This window comes from Mobula hypostoma, chromosome 14 (genome assembly GCF_963921235.1).
Source record: "Mobula hypostoma chromosome 14, sMobHyp1.1, whole genome shotgun sequence".
Lineage (NCBI taxonomy): Eukaryota > Metazoa > Chordata > Chondrichthyes > Myliobatiformes > Myliobatidae > Mobula > Mobula hypostoma.
Window position 1 is genome coordinate 65,808,350 of NC_086110.1, and position 26,618 is coordinate 65,834,967.

Sequence of the window (26,618 nt, forward strand, 5' to 3'; positions counted from 1 at the left end):
TAAACTCCATCTGCCATTTTTTAGCCCATTTTTCCAGCTGGTCCAAGTCCCTCTGCAGGCTCTGAAAACCTTCCTCACTGTCTACTACACCTCCAATCTTTGTATCATCAGCAAACTTGCTGATCCAATTTACCACATTATCATCCAGATCATTGATATAGATGACAAATAACAATGGACCCAGCACTGATCCCTGAGGCACACCACTAGTCACAGGCCTCCACTCAGAGAAGCAACTCTCTACCACCACTCTCTGGCTTCTTCCATCGAGCCAATGTCTAATCCAATTTACCACCTCTCCATGTATACCTAGCGACTGAATTTTCCTAACTAACCTCCCATGCGGGACCTTGTCAAAGGCCTTACTGAAGTCCATGTAGACAATATCCACTGCCTTCCCTTCATCCACTTTCCTGGTAACCTCCTCGAAAAACTTCAACAGATTGGTCAAACATGACCTACCACGCACAAAGCCATGTTGACTCTCCCTAATAAGTCCCAGTCTATCCAAATGCTTGTAGATTCTGTCTCTTAGTACTCCCTCCAATAACTTACCTACTACCGACATTAAACTTACTGGCCTATAATTTCCCGGATTACTTTTCGATCCTTTTTTAAACAACGGGACAACATGAACCACTCTCCAATCCTCCGGCACCTCACCTGTAGATAGCGACATTTTAAATATTTCAGCCAGGGCCCCTGCAATTTCAACACTGGTCTCCTTCAAGGTCCGAGGGAACACCCTGTCAGGTCCCGGGGATTTATCCACTTTAAATTTTCCTCAAGACAGCAAGGACCTCCTCCTTTTCGATTTGTACAGTTTCCATGATCTCACTACTTGTTTCCCTTAATTCCATAGACTTCATGATAGTTTCCTTAGTAAACACAGATGCAAAAAACCTATTTAAGATCTCCCCCATTTCCTTTGGTTCTGCACATAGCCGACCACTCTGATCTTCAAGAGGACCAATTTTATCCCTTACAATCCTTTTGCTCTTAATATACCTGTAAAAGCTCTTTGGATTATCCTTCACTTTGACTGCCAAGGCAACCTCATGTCTTCTTTTAGCCCTCCTGATTTCTTTCTTAAGTATTTTCTTGCACTTCTTATACTCCTCAAGCACCTTATTTACTCCCTGCTTCCTATACACGTCATACAAAAGAAGAACTTTATCAGAGTTGCAATATCCCTTGAGAACCAAGGTTCCTTATTCCTATTCACCTTACCTTTAATCCTGACAGGAACATACAAATTCTGCGCTCTCAAAATTTCTGCTTTGAAGGCTTCCCACCTACCGATCACATCCATGCCAGAGAACAACCTGTCCCAATCCACGCTTTTTAGATCCTTTCTCATTTCTTCAAATTTGGCCTTCTTCCAGTTAAGAACCTCAACCCTAGGACCAGATCTATCCTTGTCCATGATCAAGTTGAAACTAATGATGTTATGATCACTGGAACCAAAGTGCTCCCCTACACAGGCGTCTGTCACTTGTCCTAACTCGTTTCCTAACAGGAGATCCAATATTGCATCCCCTCTAGTTGGTCCCTCTATATATTGATTTAGAAAACTTTCCTGAACACATTTTACAAACTCTAAACCATCTAGACCCCTAACAGTATGGGAGACCCAATCAATGTATGGAAAATTAAAATCCCCTACCACCACAACTAACCACTTTGCCTACTTTCCTATCCCTCCAATACAATGTGTAATCTTGGACATTCAGCTCCCAACTACAACAATCCTTCAGCCATGTTACAGTGATGGCCACAACATCATACCCAACAATCTGTAAAAGTGCAATAAGATCATGCACTTCAATTCTTATACTCCGTGCACTGAGATATAACACTGAGTACCGTATTTGCTACCCTTTTTGATTCTTGAGTACCGTATTTGCTACCCTTTTTGATTCTTGAGTACCGTATTTGCTACCCTTTTTGATTCTGTATCCTTAATGCACTGATATTCACCCTGCTGGCTGCAATTTTGTCCTATCATTTGTCTACCCTTCCTGACAGTCTAACTGCAAGCTATCTTTGCTTTTTTACCATCCATCTTATCCCAAGTCCCTTCACTCTGGTTCCTATCCCCCTGCCAATTTAGTTTAAACACTCCCCAACAGCTGTAATAAACCTGCCCATGAGAATATTGGTCCCGCTCGGGTTCAGGTGCCACCCGTCCCATTTATACAGGTCATACCCTCCTCCCGCCACAGAAGAGATCCCAATGATCCAAGAACCTGAAGCCCTGCTCCCTGCACCAGCTCTTCAGCCACATACTTATCTGCCAAACCATCCGGTTTCTACCCTTTGTCCAATGTCTTACGGAGTTCTGCTCAACATTAACTCTCTGTATGGACAACATATAAAGGACATAAAATAAAAAAGGGAAGTAATAGAAACAACAGATTCTGTGCATGCTGGGAAGTTTGAGCAACACACACACACACACACAAACACTGAATAACTCAGGAAGTCAGAAGTCAGGCATCATCTTTGGAGGGGAATAAACTGTCAGAGATACCAACTGAGATTTGATGTGCCGAAACACTATTGGGACCCTTAAAGACAGAGAGGTCAACAGAATCATGACCCTCTGACAGAGAGAAAAAGAAACACCTCATTTCTTGTTTCAAACAGGCAACCTCTTCTATTTTTCCACACAGTGATTTCTAATTCCAGATTCTCACACAAGATGAAACATCTTCTTCAAAATCATTTATCATGATCTTACATAGTCATGGTCACTCCTGCTGTCTGTCTGCAATTCATTGTGACATTCAGAACTCTGGGGAGAAACTACGTTGCATTAACACCTGATTGTAGCTGTTTACCTGCCCTTCATGTAATTTCTTCACTTTGACATTAAGCAGGAAACACACCGTGTCGACACCTTTCTTGCAGCCTCAGTGTTGTGTTGTATTTTACCTAGGCAGTTGGACTACCCTACTCCACGCCAGTTCCACGTCAGGCGGGGTGACCCGCTGAAGGGGCCTGGTACGTATTCAGAAGCACCAGCGCACTGACGCTCCCGAAGGAGTTGGGGAGCCGGTGGGTGAGTGGGGAAGTTGCAGACTCAACTCACACTCACTGCAGCTGGACTGATCCAGCTCTTAAAGCCAATCCTAATTCAGAAGTTTCAGATCTAACTTGGAGTCACAGAGCACCATTGCACAGAAACAGATCCTTCAGCCCATCCAGTCTATGCTGACCTAGATTTCTGTCTAGTCCCATCTACCTGCACCAAGACAACATCCCTCCAAACCCTCCCATCCACATACCAATCCATACCTTTCCAAACTTCTCCGTTACAATTGAATCCACATCTACTACTTCAGCTGGCAACTCACTCCTCACTCTTACCACCTTCTGAGTAAAGAAGTTCTCCCTTTCACCCTTAAACTATTACTTTTAGTTCTAATCTCACCCGGCCTGAGAGGAAAGAGTTTGATTGCATTCACCCTATCTATAACCGTTCCAATTTTGTACAACTTTCTAGGAACTTACCTCCTCCTTCTCCTGTGCCCCGGGAATAAAGTCCAAACCTATTCAACCTCTAACACAGTTCCTCAAGTCCTGGCAACATCCTTCCTAGTTCCCTTCTCTATAGTGTTCCAATATAACAGAATATGGTCACCTTGGTGACCTGTTGAATATATGGGTAACCCAGTGCAAGAACGTCAGCAGATACAAGTCTGGCTATTCCAACCTTCCCTCGAGACACACGCAGCTTGGCATGGCAACTGCTTTGCCCATGACCACAAGAAACTGCAGAGAGCTGTGTCCACAGCTCAGCACATCACAGAAACTAGCCTCTTACACTCTCAGCTGCCTCATTAAAGCAGCCAGTATAATCAAAGACCCCACCCATCCTGGACATACTCTCTTCGATTGGGCAGAAGATATAAAAACCCAAAAGCACGTACCACCAAACTCAAGGAAAGTTTCCATCCCTCTGTTATCAGACTATAGAACTTAATAGGATATTATGGATGCTTGACCTCAATCTACTACATTATGATCTTGCACTTCATTGTCTATTAGTGCTTTACTTTCTCTGTCGCTGTGACACTCTATTATTGATTTACCTTGTTCTACCTCAATGCACAGTGATCCAAAGAACAGCATGCAAGAAAAGCTTTTCACCATGTCTCAGTACATATAACAATAATAAACCAATTCTAATTCTATTCCGGATATTAGTCCAGTAAACATTCCCAGGATTACTTCGCCCATGTATTTACACATTTCCTTAAAAAAAGACTGCCAATTCTACACATAATACTACAGATATGTTTAACAATGAGACAGGGAAAGAATGGTCGGGTACAGGAACCGTGGTGTAAATCTAGTCAAGAAGAAAAGAAGAGCTTACGAAAGGTTCAGAAAACTAGGTAATGATAGAGATCTAGAAGCTTACAAGACTAGTAGGAAAGAGCTTAAGAAAGAAATTAGGAGAGCCAGAAGGCCTTGGCAGACAGGATTAAGGAAAACCCCAAGGCATTCTACAAGTATGTGAAGAGCAAAAGGATAAGACGTGAGAGAATAGGACCAATCAAGTGTGACAGTGGAAAAGTGTGTATGGAACCAGAGGAGATAGCAGAGGTACTTAATGAATACTTTGCTTCAGTATTCACTACAGAATAGAATCTCGGCGATTGTAGGGATGACTTACAGCAGAGTGAAAAGCTTGAGCTTTTGATGAGAGGCATTGATCATGTGGATAGTCAAGAGGCTTTTTGCAGGGGCTAAAATGGCTGGCATGAGAGGGCATAGTTTTAGGGTGCTTGGAAGTAGGTATAGAGGAGATGTCAGGGGTAAGTTTTTTAAAAAAATACGCAGAGAGTGGTGAGTGCGTGGAATGGGCTGCTGGCGACAGGGGTGGAGGCAGGTATGATAGGGTCTTCTAAGAGACTCCTGGATAGGTACATGAAGCTTAGAAAAATAGAGGGCTATGGGTAACTCTAGGTAATTTCTAAGGTAAGGACATGTTCAGCACAGCTTTGTGGGCCGAAGGGCCTGTATTGCGCTGTAAGTTTTTCTAATACTAATTTATTAAATTAGTTATCCTTGTTTTGAACATTATTTACTGCTAAATAAATAACTCCAGTCACATTAATGCAGTCCATGAGGTTAAAGGAAATAAGAATATCATGAATCTGGTGGGAGAGTAAAGGTAAAAACATTATCATTACATTTGAGTAACACTTAGACCACTTTGGACTGAAAAGGACTTCATTTAATTTTGTTCTATTTGCATTGCTTCTTATCAAAATTGTGTCTAATTTATATATAATTCATCACTTCGGTGAATCTTTGGAATTCTCTTCACCAGAGACCTAAACATAGAGTTAGCTCATATAGACATTGACGGTTTTCTTGATATTAGAAGAATCAAGGAATAGGGGGATGAGCAAGAAATAATGGTATTGAGGATGATTCTTGCTTTGGCATTGCAGACTCAAGGAGTCAAATAACCAATTCCTGATCATTTCCCTTTCGATTGGACATCAATGTAGTGTTGTGGTGTTAACATATTATTGCAACCCAAGTAAGTAAGTCAACACACAAAAACAGAGCACCTCCACTGCAACCTTGAAGATATCTGTTTTTGCACAAAACAGATCACCTCTACAGCAATCCTGAAGATACACACCAATCCTGAAGGTGGTGTGTGTTCCTTGGATCTCCAGCATCTGCAGATTTTCTCATTTGTGATTGGAACCCTGAAGATATCTGGATATGGACAAACACAGATCAGCTCCACAACAATCCAGAATATATCTGAATATGCATAAAATGAAACTGTGTACTCGCAGGGAGCATATAAAATAGAAACAAATTCCAACAAGAACAATGGTTGATTTGAGATCCACTATCACAAAAATCTCTTGCAACAACATATTTAATCTAAAAACAATGAAACATGAAGGCATGCTCAACACGATATTTGCTCAGCCAAATGAAACACCAACTTGACATTGCCAAACACTTCTTGAATTGATTTACCTCTGCGAATGATGCATTATCTGCCAAGCAGTTCCAAGATTATATTGTTTATTCCAGATTTCAATATGTAGAGATTTGTGCTTTTCAAAAGTTAAGGATCATTTAAGTCATAGAACACTACAGCACAAAAAGAGGCCCTTTGCCAAAAGGCCAGTCCGTGCCAAACCGTTATTCTGCCTAGCCCCAGACTAGCACCTGTACCACAACCCTACCATCCAAACTTCTCTTGTATGTTGAAATCAAATCCACATCCACAACTTTCACTGGCAGCTCATTCCACAATCTCACCACCCTTCAGAGTGAGGAAGCTCCTCCTCAGATATTCCCTCTTTCACTCTTTTCCTACACTCTCTAGTTCCAATCTCACCCAACCTCAATGGAAAAAGCCTGCTTGCATTTACTCCATCTACACTCCTCATAATTTTGTACAACTTTAACCCTGTTTGTACCACTCATAATTTGGTACACCTTTAACCCTATCTATATCTCTTGTACATTCTGTTAGTAAATGAAAAACAGAAGAAAATACATTCAAGCTTGTTTGTAGTAACTTCCAATTTAAAAAAAACATAACAGTTTTCAAAGATGAAAATCAACTTCACCTCTCCGAGATTAGCTCGACTTGCCTAGAAAGCCATTACTGTGTCATGGCATCTGTTGGATGCATCAAGCAGTACAGTATATTAATCAGGCTAAGTGCATCTGCACTTAAATCTATGAAATAAAACCTGCGATTAATAGAGCATAGATGCTCACCAGTGGTTCCAAAACCATCGCAAAGGATACAGATTTGTTGTGCTGTCTGACTGTCGGTGAATTGTAACAGCAGTAAGTGGTTGGACTCGACTGCCAGGCCACCTTCAACTTCCCAGTGGTTAGAGCACACCTCAGGTGCTCTTTCATTACCCCCATCTATCACTCCCTTTGCCTGGCAACCACACACTTACACTGGCCCTTTGCCACCTGTCAGTTACCTTGCCACTGGGCAGCAACACAGAAGTTTCAAGTTAGTGTTGAACTCAACATAGGACTGCCGTACGGACCCTAGCTCCTCATTCACGCGCCCCCCCCCGGGGTTTTCTCAGGAAGCCTTCCCCATGAGTGGGTAACGCTGCAAGGCAGAAGACTAACGAGTTCAGAGCTTTCGTCCTCCTGGATGAGATGCCAACCACGGCTGATGAGCTCCGTTTGCCCAAAGCGACTGCTTTTAAGGTGCCAGTAACCCGCCTTTGCCCCTTCTCTTGTCAGTAGAAACGGTTCCGCTAGCTTAGTAGCGAAGCTGCACGTGAAGGCTAGGAGCAGGACTTGAATGGCAGAGACTATACGAGATGCGCGCCACATTTAACTATTTATGGTTCTTTTTCTATTTATTATTTATGGAGCAACTGTAACGAAAACCAATTTCCCCCGGGATCAGTAAAGTATGACTATGACTAGATAGTGGGAGCTTATAGTCGTAGTCATACATTATTGATCCCGGGGGAAATTGGTTTTCGTTACAGTTGCACCATAAATATTAAATAGTAATAAAACCATAAATAGTTAAATAGTAATATGTAAATTATGACAGTAAATTATGAAATAAGTCCGGGACCAGCATATTGGCTCAGAGTGTCTGACCCTCCAAGGGAGGAGTTGTAAAGTTTGATGGCCACAGGCAGGAATGACTTCCTATGACGCTCTGTGCTGCATCTCGGTGGAATGAGTCTCTGGCTGAATGTACTCCTGTGCCCAACCAGTACATTATGTAGTGGATGGGAGACATTGTCCAAGATGGCATGCAACTTAGACAGCATCCTCTTTTCAGACACCACTGTGAGAGAGTCCAGTTCCATCCCCGCAACATCACTGGCCTTACGAATGAGTTTGTTGATTCTGTTGGTGTCTGCCATCCTCAGCCTGCTGCCCCAGCGCACAACAGCAAACATGATAGCACTGGCCATCACAGACTCGTAGAACATCCTCAGCATCGTCTGGCAGACGTTAAAGGACCTCAGTCTCCTCAGGAAATAGAGACAGCTCTGACCCTTCTTGTAGACAGCCTCGGTGTTCTTTGACCAGTCCGGTTTATTGTCAATTTGTATCCCCAGGTATTTGTAATCCTCCACCATGTCCACACTGACCCCCTGGATGGAAATAGGGGTCACCGGTACCTTAGCTCTCCTCAGGTCTACCACCAGCTCCTTAGTCTTTTTTACATTAAGCTGCAGATAATTCTGCTCACACCATGTGACAAAGTTTCCTACTGTAGCCCTGTACTCAGTCTCATCTCCCTTGCTGATGCATCCAACTACGGCAGAGTCATCCGAAAACTTCCCCACTACCACCCCTGGCAACAACCTTAAGGAATGCTTTATACAGTATAGTCATTATCAGTAATGTTTTATATTTGATGTGCTATGCTTTAAAATAGAACACAGGGGAGTAGAATATGGGCCCATCAGCCCATGATGTCGTATGCTGAACTATATAAATATATAGACCACCATCAATCTAGCCCTACCTTCCTACACAGCCCGTAAGCCTCGAATGTTCTTACCTTCACATTCCTATTCAAGATTATTTAATGCCATCTCCAGCACACAAGTGTAAAGGGAATTAAATAATTGCTACTCCAGATCTGATGCAGCAAAAGAAAAAACACAAACACAATAAATACAGTGCCTATAAAAAGTATTCATCCCCCTTGGAAGTTCTCATATCTTATTGCTTTACAACATTGAATCAGTGGATTTAATTTGGCTTTTTTGACACTGATCAACAGAAAAAGATTCTTTTGTGTCAAAGTGAAAACAGATCTCTACAAAATGATCTAAATTTATTACAATTATTAAACACAAGGTAGTTAATTGTATAGTTATTCACCCCCTTCAAGCCAGTATTTAGTTGATGCAACTTTGGCAGGAACTACAGCCTTGAGTCTGTGTGGATAGGTCTCAATAGACAATAGGTGCAGGAGGCCATTCAGCCCTTCGAGCCAGCACCACCATTCACTGTGATCATGGCTGGTCATCCACAATCAGTACCCTTTTCCTGCCTTCTCCCCATATCCCTTCACTCTGCTATCTTTAAGAGCTCTACCAAACTCTTTTTTGAAAGAATCCAGAGAATTGGCCTCCACTGCCTTCTGAGGCAGAGAATTCCACAGAAACACAACTCTGTGTGAAAATGTTTTTCCTCAATTCCGTTCTAAATTGTCCACCCCTTATTCTTAAACTGTGGCCTCCGGTTCTGGACTCCCCCAACATCGGGAATATGTTTCCTGCCTCTAGCGTGTCCAATCCCTTAATAATCTTACATGTTTCAATCAGATTCCCTCTCATCCTTCTAAATTCCAGTGTATACAAGCCCAGTCACTCCAATCTTTTAACATATGACAGTCCCGCCATCCTGGGAATTAACATCGTGAACCTACGCTGCACTCTCTCAATAGCTAGAATGTCCTTCCTCAAATTTGGAGACCAAAACTGTACACAATACTCTAGGTGTGGTCTCACCAGGGCCCTGGACAACTGTAGAAAGACCTCTTTGCTCCTATACTCAACTCCCCTTGTTATGAAGGCCAGCATGCCATTAGCTTTCTTCACTGCCTGCTGTACCTGCATGCTTACTTTCAGTGAATGATGAACAAAGATACTTAGTCTCTATCAGCTTTGCACATCTGGACACTGCAATTTTTCCCTATTCTTTACAAAACTGCTCAAGCTCTGTCAGATTGCATGGGGTCGTGAGTGAACAACCTTTTTCCAAGTCCAGCCACATATTCTCAATTGGATTGAGGTCTCTACTCCAATGCAACCACTCCAGGACATTAACTTTGTTGTTTTTAAGCCATTCCTGCGCAGCTTTGACTTTATGCTTGGAGTGATAGTCTTGCTGGAAAACAAATCATCTCCCAAGTCACTGCTCTCTCACAGACTACATCAGGTTTTCCTCCAGGATATCCCTGTGTTGTGCTGCACTCATTTTACCCTCTACTTTCACAAGCCTTCCAGTACTTGCTGCAGTGAAGCATCCCCACAGCATGATGCAGACACCACCATGCTTCACGGTACGAATGATGTGATTTTGATGATGTGCGCTTATGCCAAACATAACATTTAATCTGATGACCAAAAAGTTCAATTTTGGTTTCATCAGACCATAGAACCTTCTTCCACCTGACTTCAGAGTCTCCCACATGATTTCTGACAAACTCTAGCTGAGATTTATGTGAGGTTTTCTTTCCCCCAATAGTGGCTTTCTCTTTGCCACTTTCCCATAAAGCTGTGACTGGTAAAACACCCTTGCAACAATTACTGTATGCACAATCTCTCCTATCTTAGCCACTGAAGCGTGTAACTCCTCCAGCATTGTCATGGGTCTTTTGGTACTCTCCCTCACTAGTCCCCTTCTTATACAGTCACTCAGTTGAGTTCAGCCTGCTCTAGGCATATTTATAACTGTGCCATATTCTTTCCATTTCTTGATGACTGACTTAACTGTACTCCAAGGGATAATCAGTGACTTGGAAATTTTCTTTCATCCATCTCCTGACTTGTGCTTTTCAATAGTCTTCTTGTGGAGTTGCTTGGAATGTTCTTTTGTCTTCATGGTGTAGATTTTGCCCAGATACTGACTCACCAGCAGTTGGACCTTCCAGTTACAGGGACATTTTTTACTACAATCAATTGCAACACCTTGACTACACATAGGTTTATATAAAGCTAGGACATGCAGCGGTCATCTGCCTGCTGGAACAGAGCCTATACTCATTTGGAAAAGCAGGCCAGCACTCTGAGGATCATGTTTTTTGATTTCTCAAGTGCCTTCAATACCATACAGCCCTCATTGTTGTGGGAAAAGCTCCATTAAATGCAGATTGGCACTTACATTGTATACGGGGTAATGGACTACCTGACTGGCAGACCACAGTTTGTGCGACTTTAGAGCTCTGTGTCAGACATGGCTATAAGCAGTACTGAGGCCCCACAGGGGACTGAGTTGTCTCCCTTCCTGTTTACCCTGTATACCTCAGGCTTTAAATACAACACTGAGTCATGTCATCTGCAGATATTCTCCAATAACTGAGTAATAGTTGGGTGTATAAGGGGAGGACAGGAGGATGAATACAGGACCCTGGTGGTAGACTTTGTCAAATGGCTTTGTGGCAAAGTTTGCAGATGAGACGAAGATAGGTGGAGGGGTAGGTAGTGCTGAGGAAGAAATGCGATTGCAGCAGGACTTAGACAAATTGGAAGAATAGGCAAAAAAAATGGCCGATAGAATACAGTGTTGGGAAATGTATGATAATGCTTTTTGTGAAAGGAACAATAGTGAAGACTAAATAGGGAGAAGATTCAAACATCAGAGGTGCAGAGAGCCTTAGGAGTCCCCATGCAGTTAATTTACAGGTTGAGCCTGTGGTAAAGAAGGCAAATGCAATGTTGGCATTTACTTGAAGTAGAATATAAAAGCAAGGAGATAATGCTGAGCCTTTATAAGATACTAGTCAGGCCACACTTAAGAGTATTGTCAACAGTTTTGGGCCCCATATCTCAGAAAGGATGTGTTGGCATTGGAGAGAGTCCAGAGATGGTTCACGAGGATGATTCGAGGGATGAAGGGGTTAACATATGAGGAGTATTTCGCAACTTTCAGCCTGTACTCACTGGAATTTAGAAGAATGTGGGGGATTTCATTGAAATCTACCAAATGTTGAAAGGACTAGATGGGGTGGATGTGGAGAGGATATTTCCTATGGGGGGGTTATCCAGAACTAGAGGGCACAGCCTTAAACTTGAAGGGTGACCCTTTAGAACAGAGGTAAGGAGGATTTTTTTTCCAGCCAGAGTGTAGTAAATCTGTGGAATGCTATGCCACAGACTATGGTGGAAGCCAAGTCTGTGTGTATATTTAGGCAGAAGTTGATCATTTGCTGATCAGTCAGGGCATCAAAGGATATAGTGAGAAGGCAGGTGTATGGGATTGAGTGGGATCCAGGATCAGCCATGGTGGAATGGCAGAGCAGGCTTGATGGGCTGAATGGCCTATTTCTGCTCCTACGTCTTATGGTCTAATCTTCTCACCCTTCATCCTTAAGCCATGATCTCTGGTTGTAGCCTCACCTAACATCAGTGGAAAAAGCCTGCTTGCATTTCTATACCCCTCAGTTTTGTATTCCTCTGTCAAATCTTCTCTCGATCTTCTCCATTCTATAGAATACAGTCCTAACCTATTCAATCGTTCCTTTTAACTCAGGTCCTCTAGCCACAGCAAAATCCTTATAAATTTTCTCTGCACTCTTTCAACTTTGTATACATCTTTCCTGTAGGTAGGTGACCAAAACTGCACACAATACTCCAAATTAGGCCTCACAAACGTCTTGTACAACTTCAACATAACATCCCATCTCCTGTACTCAATACATCGATTTATGTAGGTCAATGTGCCAAAAGCTTCCTTTACAGCCCTATTACGATGTCACTTTCAACGAATTAGGAACCTGTATTCCCAGATCCCTTTTTCCTACCACACCTCTCAGTGCCCTATTGTTCAATGTGCAAGACCTACCCTGGTAGTCCCATGGAAGTGCATTAACTTCTCATTTATCTGCATTAAATTCCATCTGCCATTTTTCAGCCCACTTTTCCAGCTGACACAGATTTCTCTGCAAGCCATGATAGCCCTCCACATTGTCCACTGCACCTCCAATCTTGGCGTCATCTGCAAATTTGCTGATCCAGTGAACCACATTATCATCCAGATCATTGATATAGATGACAAACAACAAAGCACCCAGCACTGATCCCTGATGCACACCATTTGTCACAGGCCTCCAGTGAGAAAAGCAACCCTCTACTACAACTCTCTGGCTTCTCCCACAAAGCCAAAGTCCAATCCAATTGCCTACCTCATCCTGAATATCGAGCGAATGAACCTTCTTGACCAGCCTCACATGCAGGACCCTGTCAAATGCCTTACTAAAGTCATTTTCAGTACTCAAAGATTGTCTGCCTGGCATCAGTAGTCGTATAACCAGGGCTTCTGATATGAAGCAGCTGTTCATACGACCATCCACCGCCTGCTCCCACAGCTTCACGTGACCCTGATCCAGGGGGCTAAGCAGGTGCTACATCTTGCCCAAGAGTGACCTGCAGGCTAGCAGAAGGAAGCCTCCTTTGGTAGAGATGCACCCCCACCCTGCCACCTATTTCTGCATTATTATATTTATTTTAGTAGTCATTATGACCATGTAATGCTAACCTACTTAGGTAAATGTTGAAAAGTACCCTGCTTCAATAGATCCTCCCCCTGAATACTTTTTGTGTATATTATGCTTTCATTTGCTGGTTAGCTCTTTCCCTGGATGTTAAATCAGTTTTTGCACTTTATTCAAAGTTCAATTACTATCAAAGAATGGACATTCTTGCTATTGAGGGAGTGCAGCGTAGGTTCACAAGGTAATTCCCCGGATGGTGGGACTGTCATATGTCGAAAGATTGGAGTGACTGGACTTGTATACACTGGAATTTAGAAGGCTGAGAGGGGATCTTATTGAAACATATAAGATTATTAAGGGATTGGACACGCTGGAGGCAGGAAGCATGTTCCCGCTGATGGGTGAGTCCAGAACCAGAGGCTACAGTTTAAGAATAAGGGGTAGGCCATTTAGAATGGAGTTGAGGAAAAACTTTTTCACCCAGAGAGTGGTGGATATATGGAATGCTCTGCCCCAGAAGGCTGTGGAGGCCAAGTCTCTGGATGCTTTCAAGAAAGACATGGATGGGGGGCGTCACGTGATGACGTGGGATTGAGACGTATAAATTCAGCTCTCCCGCAACAAATCAGTAAAGTACCGTTTAAATAAAACAAAGTTGGTAAATATTTTTTGAAAACTATTTATAAACTTTGTAAGACTACTTTACGATATGCCTCCTAAACCGCAACAAAAGAAGTCTGCTGTTGCGAAGCAGCCGCGAGACGGGAAGAAAAAAGGACCTACTGCAACGATGGAGCCTCGGACTCAGGTTGGATCTCCTTCGGTAGAACAGGGAGCAATGGCGGTGGCAGAGGTTGCTCCGAAGAAGACAACGGAATTGCGCATGCGCAAAGAAGAGCGCATGCGCAAATCGACACAACGCAAACTACAAGAACCGACATCCACTGCAATTGAAAATGACTCAGAGTCAGATTCTGCAGAGAACACAGATGAAGAAGAGGAGGAAGAATTGGAAGCGAGTGGAAGTAAAGGAGATGATAGAGACATAAGAGAGGCTGTATTGCGATCAACGGCTGAATTAAGGAAAGTAAGAGAAGAGCTTAGAGATACGAAGAGATGCTATAATAAAGTTATGGAAAGACAGGACAAAATGGAAAAGAAGCTTCAGAAGATGGAAAGAGAAATGGGGCTTATGAATGATAGAGTGGAAAAAACAGAAAATGATTTGCTTGTCTGGAACTCGGAAAGAAACCGACTCTTGGAGAAAGTGGACATGTTGGAAAATTTCAGTAGGCGTAATAATATAAAAATTGTTGGTCTTGCAGAAGGTATGGAAGGAGATAAGCCAATAGAATTTTTTCAAAGATGGATCCCGGAGGTTTTGCAAATGGGAGAGGAGGCTCGATCAATTGAAATTGAGCGGGCACATAGAGCTTTAAGACCAAAACCAAAAGATGACCGATATCCATGATCAATTTTAATAAAATTCTTAAGATTTCAAGACAAGGAAAGGATTCTACAGGCGGCTGTTCGAGCTGCCAAAGATAGAAAAGGGCCATTGATAATTAAAGGGAAAAGAGTTTTTTTCTACCCTGATATAAGTTACAAACTTTTGAAGAAAAGGAAGAAGTTTAATCCAGTGAAAAAACCCCTATGGGAGCATGGTTATCAATTTATACTGCGTTATCCTGCAACTTTGAAGATTTTTTTGTCTGGTGGAGAAAAAAGATTTTTTGATGACTACCAGAAAGCAGAGCAGTTTGTGCAAGATTCTCTGAATATTCACCAGATACAAGAACAAACTCAGGAGAGGGAGATAGATTGAAGATGAAGATTGGGTTTAAGAATGGATTTGTTGGATTTTTGAAGCTGGATGAATGCATAAATATAGTATTAATTATATGAGGGGGGTAAGAAAGGTTAATACTGAAGGAAATTAGCTGGGAATAATAATACTAATTTTGTTTATATATATATAACTTTTTTTTTGTTGTGGGGGAGCTGGAAGAAGCACTGATCGATTGCTACGTTAATCATGTGTGCAAGCGTGGCTTTTGCCGCGACCCGTAAAATGGAGGGGGGTAGTGTTGTGTATCTTTTCATTCACAACATTAGTGGGGGGGTATTTTGTTTTTTCTTTTTTTTTTCTATCTTTTTTTTCTCTTTTTGCCTGGAAGGTTGGGGGGGGGAACACAGCATCATGGTGAAGTTTAAAGTGATTCCCCAAGGAACTATGAGAGTTGAGAAGATAAGTAATGTTTTAGATTGGAGTAACTTTGTTAAGAATAATGACTAATTTATTGAATTTTTTGAGTTTTAATGTTAATGGGCTTAATGGACCAGTGAAAAGAAAAAGAATCTTAACATATATTAAAAAAATGAAGATAGATTTAGCTTTTTTACAGGAAACGCACCTAACAAAAACAGAACATCAGAAACTAAAGAGAGATTGGGTGGGTAATGTTGTTGCGGCCTCATTTAATTCAAAAGCGAGGGGAGTAGCAATTTTGATCAATAAAACGTTACCAGTTAGGATACAAAATGTAATAACTGATTCTGCGGGGAGATATGTGATTATACATTGTCAACTTTTTTCCGAACTATGGACTTTTATGAATATTTATGCACCAAATGAAAATGATGCAAAGTTCATACAAGAAACTTTTTTGAATTTGGCGGATGCACATGAAAAAATATTAATTGGAGGCGACTTCAATTTTTGCTTAGACCCAGTCTTAGATAGATCAACCAAGGCTGTTATAAAATCAAAGGTAGTAAATCTAACTTTATCATTGATGAAAGATTTAAATTTGATTGATATATGGAGAAGAATCAATCCTAAAGAAAGAGACTATTCGTTCTATTCCCACAGACATAAAACTTATTCAAGGATAGATTTTTTTCTATTATCAATGCATATTCAACACAGAGTGAAAAATATGGAATATAAAGCAAGAATATTATCAGATCATTCTCCTTTATTAATGACAATAATAATGGCTGATAAGGAAGAAGTGGCTTATAGATGGAGATTTAATTCAATATTATTAAAATGTCAAGATTTTTGTGATTTTATGAAAAAGCAGATTCAATTTTTTTTGGATACAAATTTTCATTCAGTGGAGGATAAATTTATATTATGGGATGCGATGAAAGCATATCTTAGGGGACAGATAATAAGTTATACATCTAAAATTAAGAAAGAATATATGGCAGAACTAGATCTATTGGAAAAAGAGATTACAAGAATAGAAAAAGAATCACAAAGATATATGTCAGAAAAAAAACGAAGACAACTTGTCAATAAGAAGTTACAATATAATACACTTCAGACATATAGAACGGAAAAAGCAATTATAAGATCTAAACAAAAGTATTATGAGTTAGGTGAGAGAGCACATAAAATTCTTGCCTGGCAGTTGAAAACAGAACAAGCTTCCAAAACAATAAATGCAATTAGAACAAGGGCAGATAAAATATCTTATAAACCTCTTGAAATAAATGAAACCTTTAAAAATTTTTATTCTGAATTATATCAATCAGAATCCCAAAACGATGTTAAGGAGATAGAAAGGTTTTTATCACAAGTTTCTCTTCCAAAATTGAATTTGGAAGAACAGAGGGGATTAGATATGCCTTTTACATTAAAAGAAGTTGAAGAAGCTTTAGGATCACTTCAAAGTAATAAATCTCCAGGAGAAGGTGGTTTTCCACCTGAATTTTATAAAAAATTTAAAGATTTATTATTTCCTCCTTTAATGGAATTAATACGTCAAGCAGAAAAAACACATAAACTTCCAGATTCTTTTTCAACAGCAATTGTAATAGTATTGCCAAAAAAGGACAGAGATCCTATGAAACCAACATCATACAGGCCTATTTCTTTATTGAATACAGATTATAAAATAATAGCAAAAATTTTATCGAATAGATTATCTAAATATTTACCAAAATTAATACATATGGATCAAACAGGATTTATTAAAAATAGACAACTGGCAGATAATGTAACTCGGCTACTCAGTATAATTCATTTGGCACAAAAAAGGGATGAGAAGAGTATAGTAGTAGCTTTGGATGCAGAAAAAGCATTTGATAGATTAGAATGGGATTTTTTATTTAAAGTATTAGAAAAATATGGGTTAGGAACATCTTTTATAAATTGGATTAAAACTTTAAATTCTAACCCTAAAGCTAAAGTAGTGACAAACTCTCAAATTTCAACACCATTTCAGCTAAAAAGGTCAACTAGACAAGGTTGTCCACTATCACCTGCTCTATTTGTATTGGCGATAGAGCCATTAGCAGAACTAATTAGATTGGATCCAGATATTATGGGTTTTAGAGTTAACCAAGAGGAATATAAAATTAATCTTTTTGCCGATGATGTTTTGATCTATTTAACAAACCCACAACATTCGTTACATAAATTATCTTCTAGATTGGATGAATATGGGAAGGTATCAGGTTACAAAATAAACTGGGATAAAAGTGAAATTTTGTCTCTTACTAAAGGAGACTATAGTCAATGTCGATTAGTAACCCAATTTAGATGGCCGGTAAATGGTATAAAGTATTTAGGTATAAGACTTGATAGTGATGTAAAGAATTTATATAAATTTAATTATTTACCACTATTGAAAAAAATTCAAGAAGATCTTGACAAATGGATGATACTACCAATAACATCAGTAGGTAGAGTCAATGTTGTAAAAATGAATATATTTCCGAGATTACAGTATTTGTTTCAAACATTACCAATACAATTGCCACAGAAATTTTTTCAAGAGTTAAATAAATCTGTGAGAAAATTTCTTTGGAAAGGTAAAATGTCAAGAATATCATTGGAAAAACTGACATGTAAATTTAGGTTAGGAGGGTTACAACTTCCAAACTTTAAAAATTACTATAAAGCAAATCAACTTAGATTTATTGCATCTTTTTTCGATGATCAATAACCAGCATGGATTAAAATAGAACTAGACAAGATAGGAGAAAATAAACCTGAAGATTTTATATATAAATGGGAATCTAAATGGATACGGGAAAAGAAAGAATCTCCTATATTAACACACTTGATTGATCTATGGAATAAGATAAATGTTGATAAGGAAACACAGAAATCTCTATTAGCAAGGAGACCTTTGTTTCAAAACAGACTTATTCCTTTTACAATGGACAATCAACTTTTATATAATTGGTACCAAAAAGGGATTAAATTTATAGGAGATTGTTTTGAGCGAGGTATATTGATGTCATTTGAACAATTAAAGGATAAATATAAAATATCTAATAATACTTTCTTTTGCTACTTTCAGTTAAGGGCTTACTTAATAGGTAAGCTGGGTCAAACAATGTTTTTGCCAAAAGCTAATGAAATTGAAATTTTAATTCAAAAAGGGAAAATTAAAAAATTTATTTCTTGTATGTATAATTTGATTCAAGAACAGACAATTAAACAAGGAACCCATAAGTCAAAGCAAAAATGGGAAACAGATCTGAATATTAATATTGATGAAATAAATTGGTCAAGACTTTGTCTGGACAGTATGACAAATACAATAAATGTTTGACTTAGATTAGTACAATATAATTTTTTACACCAATTATATATTACACCACAAAAAATAAATAGATTAAATTCAAATCTATCTGATAAATGTTTTCGGTGTAATCAAGAAATTGGTACTTTTTTACATTCTACTTGGTCTTGTTTTAAAATTCAACCCTTTTGGATAAATTTAAGAGTCATATTGGAACAAATTACTGGAATTCAACTTCCACATAACCCTGTATTATTTCTATTAGGTGATATTGAAGGGATAAAACCGAAACTTAAATTGAATAAATATCAGAAAGAATTTATAAAAACTGCATTGGCAGTAGCTAAGAAGACTATAGCAGTTACTTGGAAATCTGATTCGTATTTAAGTATGGATCGTTGGAATAATGAAATGGCTAGTTCTATTCCACTTGAAAAAATTACTTATAATTTAAGAGATAATTATCTAACATTCTTGAATATTTGGCGCCCTTATTTACAAAAGATAGGATGTCATATTTAAGTGCTCCGACAAAGAATTTGGTTACTTGGGGAAAATAACGAATAATTATACCAAATTTATTTTGAATCCCATGGAGCATGTGGAAACCTTCCAATACCCAGGCGGCTCTTCTTTTTTTTTCTCTTTCTTTCTTTTAGGTAGACTACATATATGGGGGGGGGAGGGTTAAGGGGGGGTGGGTAGATTTTATCTTTTCATGTATTCTTTTTGAAAATTCAATAAAAATTATATAAAAAAAAGAAAGACATGGATAGAGCTCTTAAAGATAGTGGAATCAAAGGTTATGGGGAGAAGGCAGGAACTGGATACTGATTGTGGATGATCAGCCATGATCAGTGAATGGCGGTGCTGGCTCAAAGGGCCAAATGGCCTACTCCTGCACCTATTGTCTATAACCTTGAGCTTTGTCTCCTTATAGGCATCCACAAAACAAAGAAACCCAATACAACCCATTAAAACCAAGACGACCACAAACCACCCAATGTGCAGAGAGAGACAGAGAGAGAGAGAAACAAATCATGCAAACAATAAAAGCGAGCAAACAGCATTCAGAACTGAGGTTCACAAAACCACGCGTCATTGCAGCCAATCCAGAAGTCCATAGAAGCCTGCATTGTTACTCTCTTACCTTATTCTAGTTCAATGCACTGTGTAAGGTCTGAACTGTATAAACAGTATACAAGACAAGCTTCTCACTGTATCTCGGTACATGTGATAATAGTAAACCAATACAGACAAATGTCAGCTTTCTCCCCCTTCATATGATAGTGGCAGCTGCTTTGGAAAATAGACAGCGCCCGAACTGAATGTATGAAAGGCTGCAGCTCTCGCAGAACAACACTGTAGTCCTGATGAAAGGTTTCAGCCTGAAACATTAACACTTTATTCCTTTCCATAGATGCTGACCGACCTGCTGAGTTCCTCCAGCGTTTTCAATCTGTTACTCTGAATTTCCAGAATCTGAGAATTTCCTGTGTTTATGACTTACTGGCGTGCTGCCTGGGTTTATGAAGACAAGTCTCTGAAGTACTTCAGCCCACATCGTTCCATCTCAGAGGAAGGAAACTCCATCGTCTCAGCTCAGTTGAATAATCACAAAACATTCATATTTTTTAAACTTGATGAGGCCTTTATAAAATACTGATAAAGATTCATAACTGTCTTCTGAATCTATTTATACAGTTATGTTTCTGTTGAATGGTTCTTGCTGATAAACAAGACAACTTGACAGGTCAAAGCAGTTTACTTCAGGTTCTCCTGTCGCAGAGGTACCTTGTGACCAAGTGGTGTAGCTGTTGGAGTCACTGCCACGCAGCTCCAGTGAGTTAAGCTTGATCCTGACCTCTCATTCTGTCTGTGTGGAGCTTGCATGCCCTCCCTGTGACTGTGTTTCCTCTGGTTGCCCCCCATTCCTCCCAATTTCTCAATGATGTACAGGTTAATCGGCCACTACACTTCAATTCGATCATTCCTACCGGTCTGATCAATAACTCCAAAGCCTGGTCCTCTGTACCTCCCTCTGCAACTGGATCCTCAAATTTTCAACCGGAAGACCACAGTCCGTGCATGCAGATTGGAAATAACATCTCCACCTCACTGACAATTAACACTGGTACACTTCAGAGATGTGTGCTGAGTCCAGTGCTCTACACTCTGTACACCTATAACTGTGTGGCTAGGCATAGCTTAAATGCCATCTATAAATTTACTGACGACACTAGTATTGTTGGCAGAATTTCACATGGTGTTGAGAAGGTGCACAGGAGTGAGGTATATCAGCTAGTTGAGTGGTGTTGCAGCAACAGCCTTGTACCCAACGTCTCTAAGACCAATGAATTGATTATGCACTTCAGAAAGGGAAAGACAAGGAAAAACACACCAGTCCTCATAGAGGGATCAGAAGTGGAAAGAGCAAGCAATTTCAAAATCCTGGGTGTCAAGATCTCTGAGAACCTATCCTCTGCCCAACATATCGATACAGTTACAAAGAAGGCACAGCAGCAGCTATATATCATTGGGAATTTATGGAGTTTATATATATCACAATGCTGCTTAATAACAACTTTTAGGACATATGCCTTTACTTCCAGCACCTTTACTTCCTGAGAAAGCTAAAGAAATTTGGCCTGTCCCCTAAAACCCTCACTAATTTTTATAGATGCACCATAGAAAGCATTCTTCTAGGGTGCATCACAACCTGGTATGGAAGTTGTCCTGTCCAAGACCGGAAGAAGCTGTAGAAGATCGTGAACACAGCCCAGCACATCACACAAACCAATCTTCCATCCTTGAACTCACTTTACACCGCACACTGTCGGAGCAGTACTGCCAGGATAATCAAGGACACAACCCACCCAGCCAACACACTTTTCGTCCCTCTTCCCTCCAGGAGAAGGCTCAGGAGCTTGAAGACTCATACGGCCAGATTTGGGACAGCTTCTTTCCAACTGTGTTAAGACTGCTGAACGGATCTTGACCCTGATCTGGGCCGTACCCTCCAAATATCCGGACCTGCCTCTCGGTTTTTTTGCACTACCTTACTTTCCATTTTCTATTTCCTATTTATGATTTATAATTTAAATTTTTAATATTTACTATCAATTTGTACTCCAGGGAGCGTAAAGTGCAGAATCAAATATCGCTGTGATGATTGTATGTTCTAGTATCAATTGTTTGGTGACAATAAAGTATAAAGTATATGCCAGGGATATTAAACCTGACTAAAAGTTGACCCAAAACTCCACCCTGGATGGTTCCAACCCTAGCTGCAAAAGGAGGAGGGTTGGGTATGGGGCTAGCATCCCCATTCCATAAAAACCCAAAGATACAATATAGAAATGCCAACAGAAGCTCCAAAATCCTCATCTTAGGAGTGAAAGGATCTTCAACAAGAAGACACACAAAATTGCATTGTGAAAGTGGAAGCCACAAAGCCAAACAATCTTTGGCCCAGGACTGAGGACTCTGGCAAGATGCTGTTGGTGGCCTATACCTCAGTAAGAGTGATAAACTTAAGAAGTTTCAGCCCCAAATGCTAAAATGGGTATTATGGTGTGGGAGGAGTTAATGGGAATGGGAATAGAAGAAGAATACTCAGTGGGAAGATGAATGGAGTGATGGGGCTGCACTGTGAACCAGCGCAGATTTGATGGCCAAAGATGCCTCCTTTCTCTGGCATAAGGAAATATAAAAATCTTCACATCCATAAGAGATTTGGGAGGGAAAAGGGTATTATTATAAAGATTATATCAAAATAGAGTGAAATGTGTCCTTTGCATTAATGGCCAACACAGTCCAAGAATTATGCTGGGGGCAGCTCGTCATGCCTCCAGACCAAAATAGCATGCCCATAGTTTATTAACCCGAACCAGTCTGCATTTGGAATGTGGGAGGAAAACAGAGCACCTGGAGGAGACCAACACAGCACGGAGAGAATGTACAAACTCCTTACAGACAACAGGGGGAACTGAACACTGAACACTGATGACTGGCACTGCAAAGCCTTACCCCAACTGCTACGCTATAAAAGGAAATGTTCCAACCAGAAAAAAAAGTCTAAACCATGAAGTCAACTCCTAGCATTTCATGACTTACCATCACTAGAGTGAGGCTCTCCATTGGTCGCGGTCAACCACGGATGTTGCATCCTAGCTGTCTATGTGATATGCAAGCTGGGGCAGTACAGTAGAGACAGCAAGCTCCTACTCTCCATGTAGCTGATGAATCCAAAGGAATGGCAGAGATCAATACAGTTTGGCACCAGCAGTGTCATGGGAATTCCCAATCAACATTGAACTCGACATAAGACAGCCTTCAGGATTCTAGCTTTCCTCAGGATTTAGTCCCGAAGTCTTCGCCATGAGTGGGTATAGCCTCAAGACAGCAGAGCTTTGAGATCGGAGTTTTCCTAGATGAGCTGCCGACCATGTCTTATGTGCCCCATCTGCCCGAAGGTTTTAAGGCACCAGATCCTCACCTTTGCACATTCTCTTGTCAGTAGATATGGTTCCATTGGGCTAAGTAGCTAAGCCGCACATGAAGACCAGAAGCTAGACTTTGTTGTCAAAGGCTATTTGAGACACATAGCATTAGGAGCTTTAGTAGGTAGTGGGAGTTTACCCCTACTACCACTTTCAGCTAGAACAACCTTAAGGAACCCAGTCCACTAGAACCTCTCGCTGCCATCAGAACTAATAATGGCCCAGAGTTTGCTGGTAAACATGGTATTCTTGTTCAAATTGAAGCAACTGCAGGTCAGTTGTGCAGACGTAGGCAGGTGAAGGTGTACAGAATGATACCAGAAACACTATTCCACACAGCCCACCACACAATTCCCGAGAGGACAGTCAATGTCAACGAGGGGGGAGAACGAAAGGAAAACACGGACGGTAGGTCGTGGCAAGTTCTGAAAGCGCAAGCCAACTTACGTCAGGAGGCTTTGTAGAAGAGCAGGGAGAACATGAAAGGAAGTGCTGAATTTTGTTTGCACCAAGCTGAAGGACATCTTCTGTCCCACTCTTCAACAGATCTCTGGTATGGTTAGACAGCCACTTGACCTCACAATCTACCTCATTATGATCTTGCATTTTATTCTCCACCTGCACTAAATTTCACTGTGTAATCATGCAAATTCTAGCTCAACTGCACTGTGGCACCACAGTATAACTTTTAACAAAACACTTTACAACAAAAGTGAGCCAGCATTCAATTCCTACTGTCTGTTATGAGGTTTTTCTATTCTTCCCCATGACGGCGTTGGTTTCCTCTGGGCGCTCTGGTTACCTCCCTCATTCCTAAAGATGTCCAGGTAACAAAAGTGAATTGTGGACATGCAATGTTGTCACTGGAAGCATGGTGCCTCCAGCACATCCTTGGACTGTGTTGGTCATTGACACAAGCAACACATTTCACTGCATGTTTCAATGTACATGCGGCAAATAAAACTAATCTTGAACAATATGCAAGATGTTTTATTCTGCTATATCTTGGTACAAGTGACAATAAAAGAAACAATACCAATGTCTAACCAATACCAATTGTATCTTAACAAGAATAGGTTTATTATTAAATCCAGGACAAGAGGACACAACCTCAGAATACAAGAGAGACGAGGAGGAATTTATTTAGCCAGAGGGTGGCAAATCTCTGGAATTCATTGCCACAGACAACTGTGGAGGCCAAGCCGTTTGGTATATTTAAAGTGGAGGTCGATAGGTTCTTGATTATAAAGGATGTCAAAGGTTACAGGAAGGAGGCAGGAGAATAGGGCTAAGGGGGATAATATATCAGCCTGATAGAATGACAGAGCAGACACAATAGGCCAATTGTTCTTATTGTTATAATCTTAATAACAATAAGCTGCCACTGCCACTGTGCAATCCAGAATCTCCGGAGGGGAAGGCCCCAAATCCTCAGCTTTGTCTATTGCCTGATGCCGGGGCCGGGGTCGAAGCACTCAGCAGAGATGGAGCTCCGTGCTCAGTGTCGGAGGCCTGGTCAGAGGCTCAAAGTTTTCGGACGGACCCAAGAGTCGGCTGTGGCTGGGTGCTTCCGGGGTGCTGCATCAGCAAGTTTGTGGCGCTGAAAGCTCATGGCAGGGAGAGTTTTTCTTCCTTCTCCATCTGCCTGAGATGATGGGACTTCCGAAGGACTTTGAGACTTTTTTTAAAACCGTGCCCATGGTCTGTTCTTATCAAATTACGATGTTGCTTTGCACTGTTGTAACTATGTGTTATAATTATGTGGTCTTTGTCAGTTTTTCAGTCTTGTTTGTCTTATGTTTCTGTGATATCATACCACAGAAACATTGAATCATTTCTTAATGCATGCATTACTAAATGACAATAAAAGAGGACTGCGTGTCCTCATAATCTAATCTAATAATTGTTGGTAGTCTGTGTCCCAGGATCACTGGTCAACTACCCTTGTGCCAAGTAGTTTGTCCCAGCCTATCTTCGAGTACACTTTGTGGTAAACCATGTATATATGTTGTAACTCGGTTGCCTGTCTGGACACACCCCTCTGCTGACTGCCCCTGTGGCTCCTCCCACAGAGTCTTGTATAAAGGTGTTCACATTGCCCCTCCCCCTCAGTCCAGGGGCAGGCACTCACTGTGGAGGTCATATTGTACAGCGAATAAAATTGAAGCACCTTCAATTACTCCAAAAGACTGAGGTTTGGTAAAATACTGAAAGGCTTTTATTCGCTGTACAATACGACCTCCACAGTGAGTGTCTGCCCCCGGACTGAGGGGGAGGGGCAATGCGAACACCTTTATACAAGACTCTGTGGGAGGAGCCACAGGGGCAGTCAGCAGGGGGGTGTGTCCAGACAGGCAACCGAGTTACAACATATATACATGGTTTACCACACACTTACATAGGAATTCCACTCCCACTTCCTTCTCTGTGGTCCAGTGTAAGGCAGGAAGCCAGCGGCTCCCACCCAATAGTTTTAACAGCCAGCAAATCCCTCATCCCATCCACTCCAGCCGTCGGTGTTATTGAGTGGAGCTACAGACTACGAGCTGGGGGAGCTCAGCAGGTCGAGCAGGAACTGTGCAGGGGCGGGGAATGGAACCGGTGACATTTTAGGTCAGAATCAATAGAGGAGAGGGGTAGCTGTCCAGTGTAAAGAGCAGAAGGAGAGTGGTGAGACAGAGGCCCCCGAGGTGCCTGGTGGACTGAGGAGGGATAAAAGATGATAGACTGGCAGGTTACACCAGGTAGGGGAGGGGAAGGGGTTTGGCATTGTGAGACAGTGGCAGGTGGGTGATAGATAGAGGTAAACAAAGAAAAATAAAGGAGTGATGTGGGAAGATGGGAAGGCGAAGTCTACAGAGAGGTGCTGGGGAGAGGTAATATGGAATACTAAGACTACGTCCAGACTAGACCGGATAAACCTGTAACCGAAGCTTTTTCTCTTCGTTTTGACACTCCGTCCACACTGAGACGGCGTTTTCCTCCCCCAGAAACCGAGCTTTTCTAAAATGCTCTCCAGAGTGTTTAAACCTGAAAACACTGGTTGGGCGTTGTAGTGTGTACGGGGTAACCGGAGGTTTTAAAAATCTGTCGTCCCTTTCATCGGTAAAGAGACTATAGCTGTAGGAAATGTTTCCAGGGTGACCCCTCTGTTGGAGTGGGGAAGATGATGGTGGGGCCACCCGGGGGTCTGTGTGTCCGTAGGTGTAGCCATTGTAGTGGCTGTGAGGCTGGTATTGTGGTGGTGAGAAGTACTGGGGAGAAGCCATCATTGCAAATCCCTCTGCAACAGAGTTAATCAGTTTTTCCAATGTTCGTCATCAGCCAGGTCATACTGCCCGTGAACTCCCTGTC

At 41.1% G+C, this 26,618-nt stretch overlaps 1 protein-coding gene across 2 annotated transcripts in view; it reads right to left on the bottom strand.

The window, feature by feature from the left end:
* LOC134356336 (hypoxanthine-guanine phosphoribosyltransferase-like) overlaps positions 1-26,618 on the bottom strand; it is a 91,304-nt gene that overhangs the window by 54,656 nt on the left and 10,030 nt on the right. The window contains exon 1 of one of the 2 annotated variants that reach the window (XM_063067226.1): positions 19,913-20,031. The exons of the other annotated variant lie outside the window; for it this stretch is intronic. The gene's annotated coding sequence lies outside the window, so the exon portion shown is untranslated. Of the gene's footprint in view, positions 1-19,912; positions 20,032-26,618 lie in introns of those variants that run through there. 2 annotated transcript variants of the gene reach the window in all.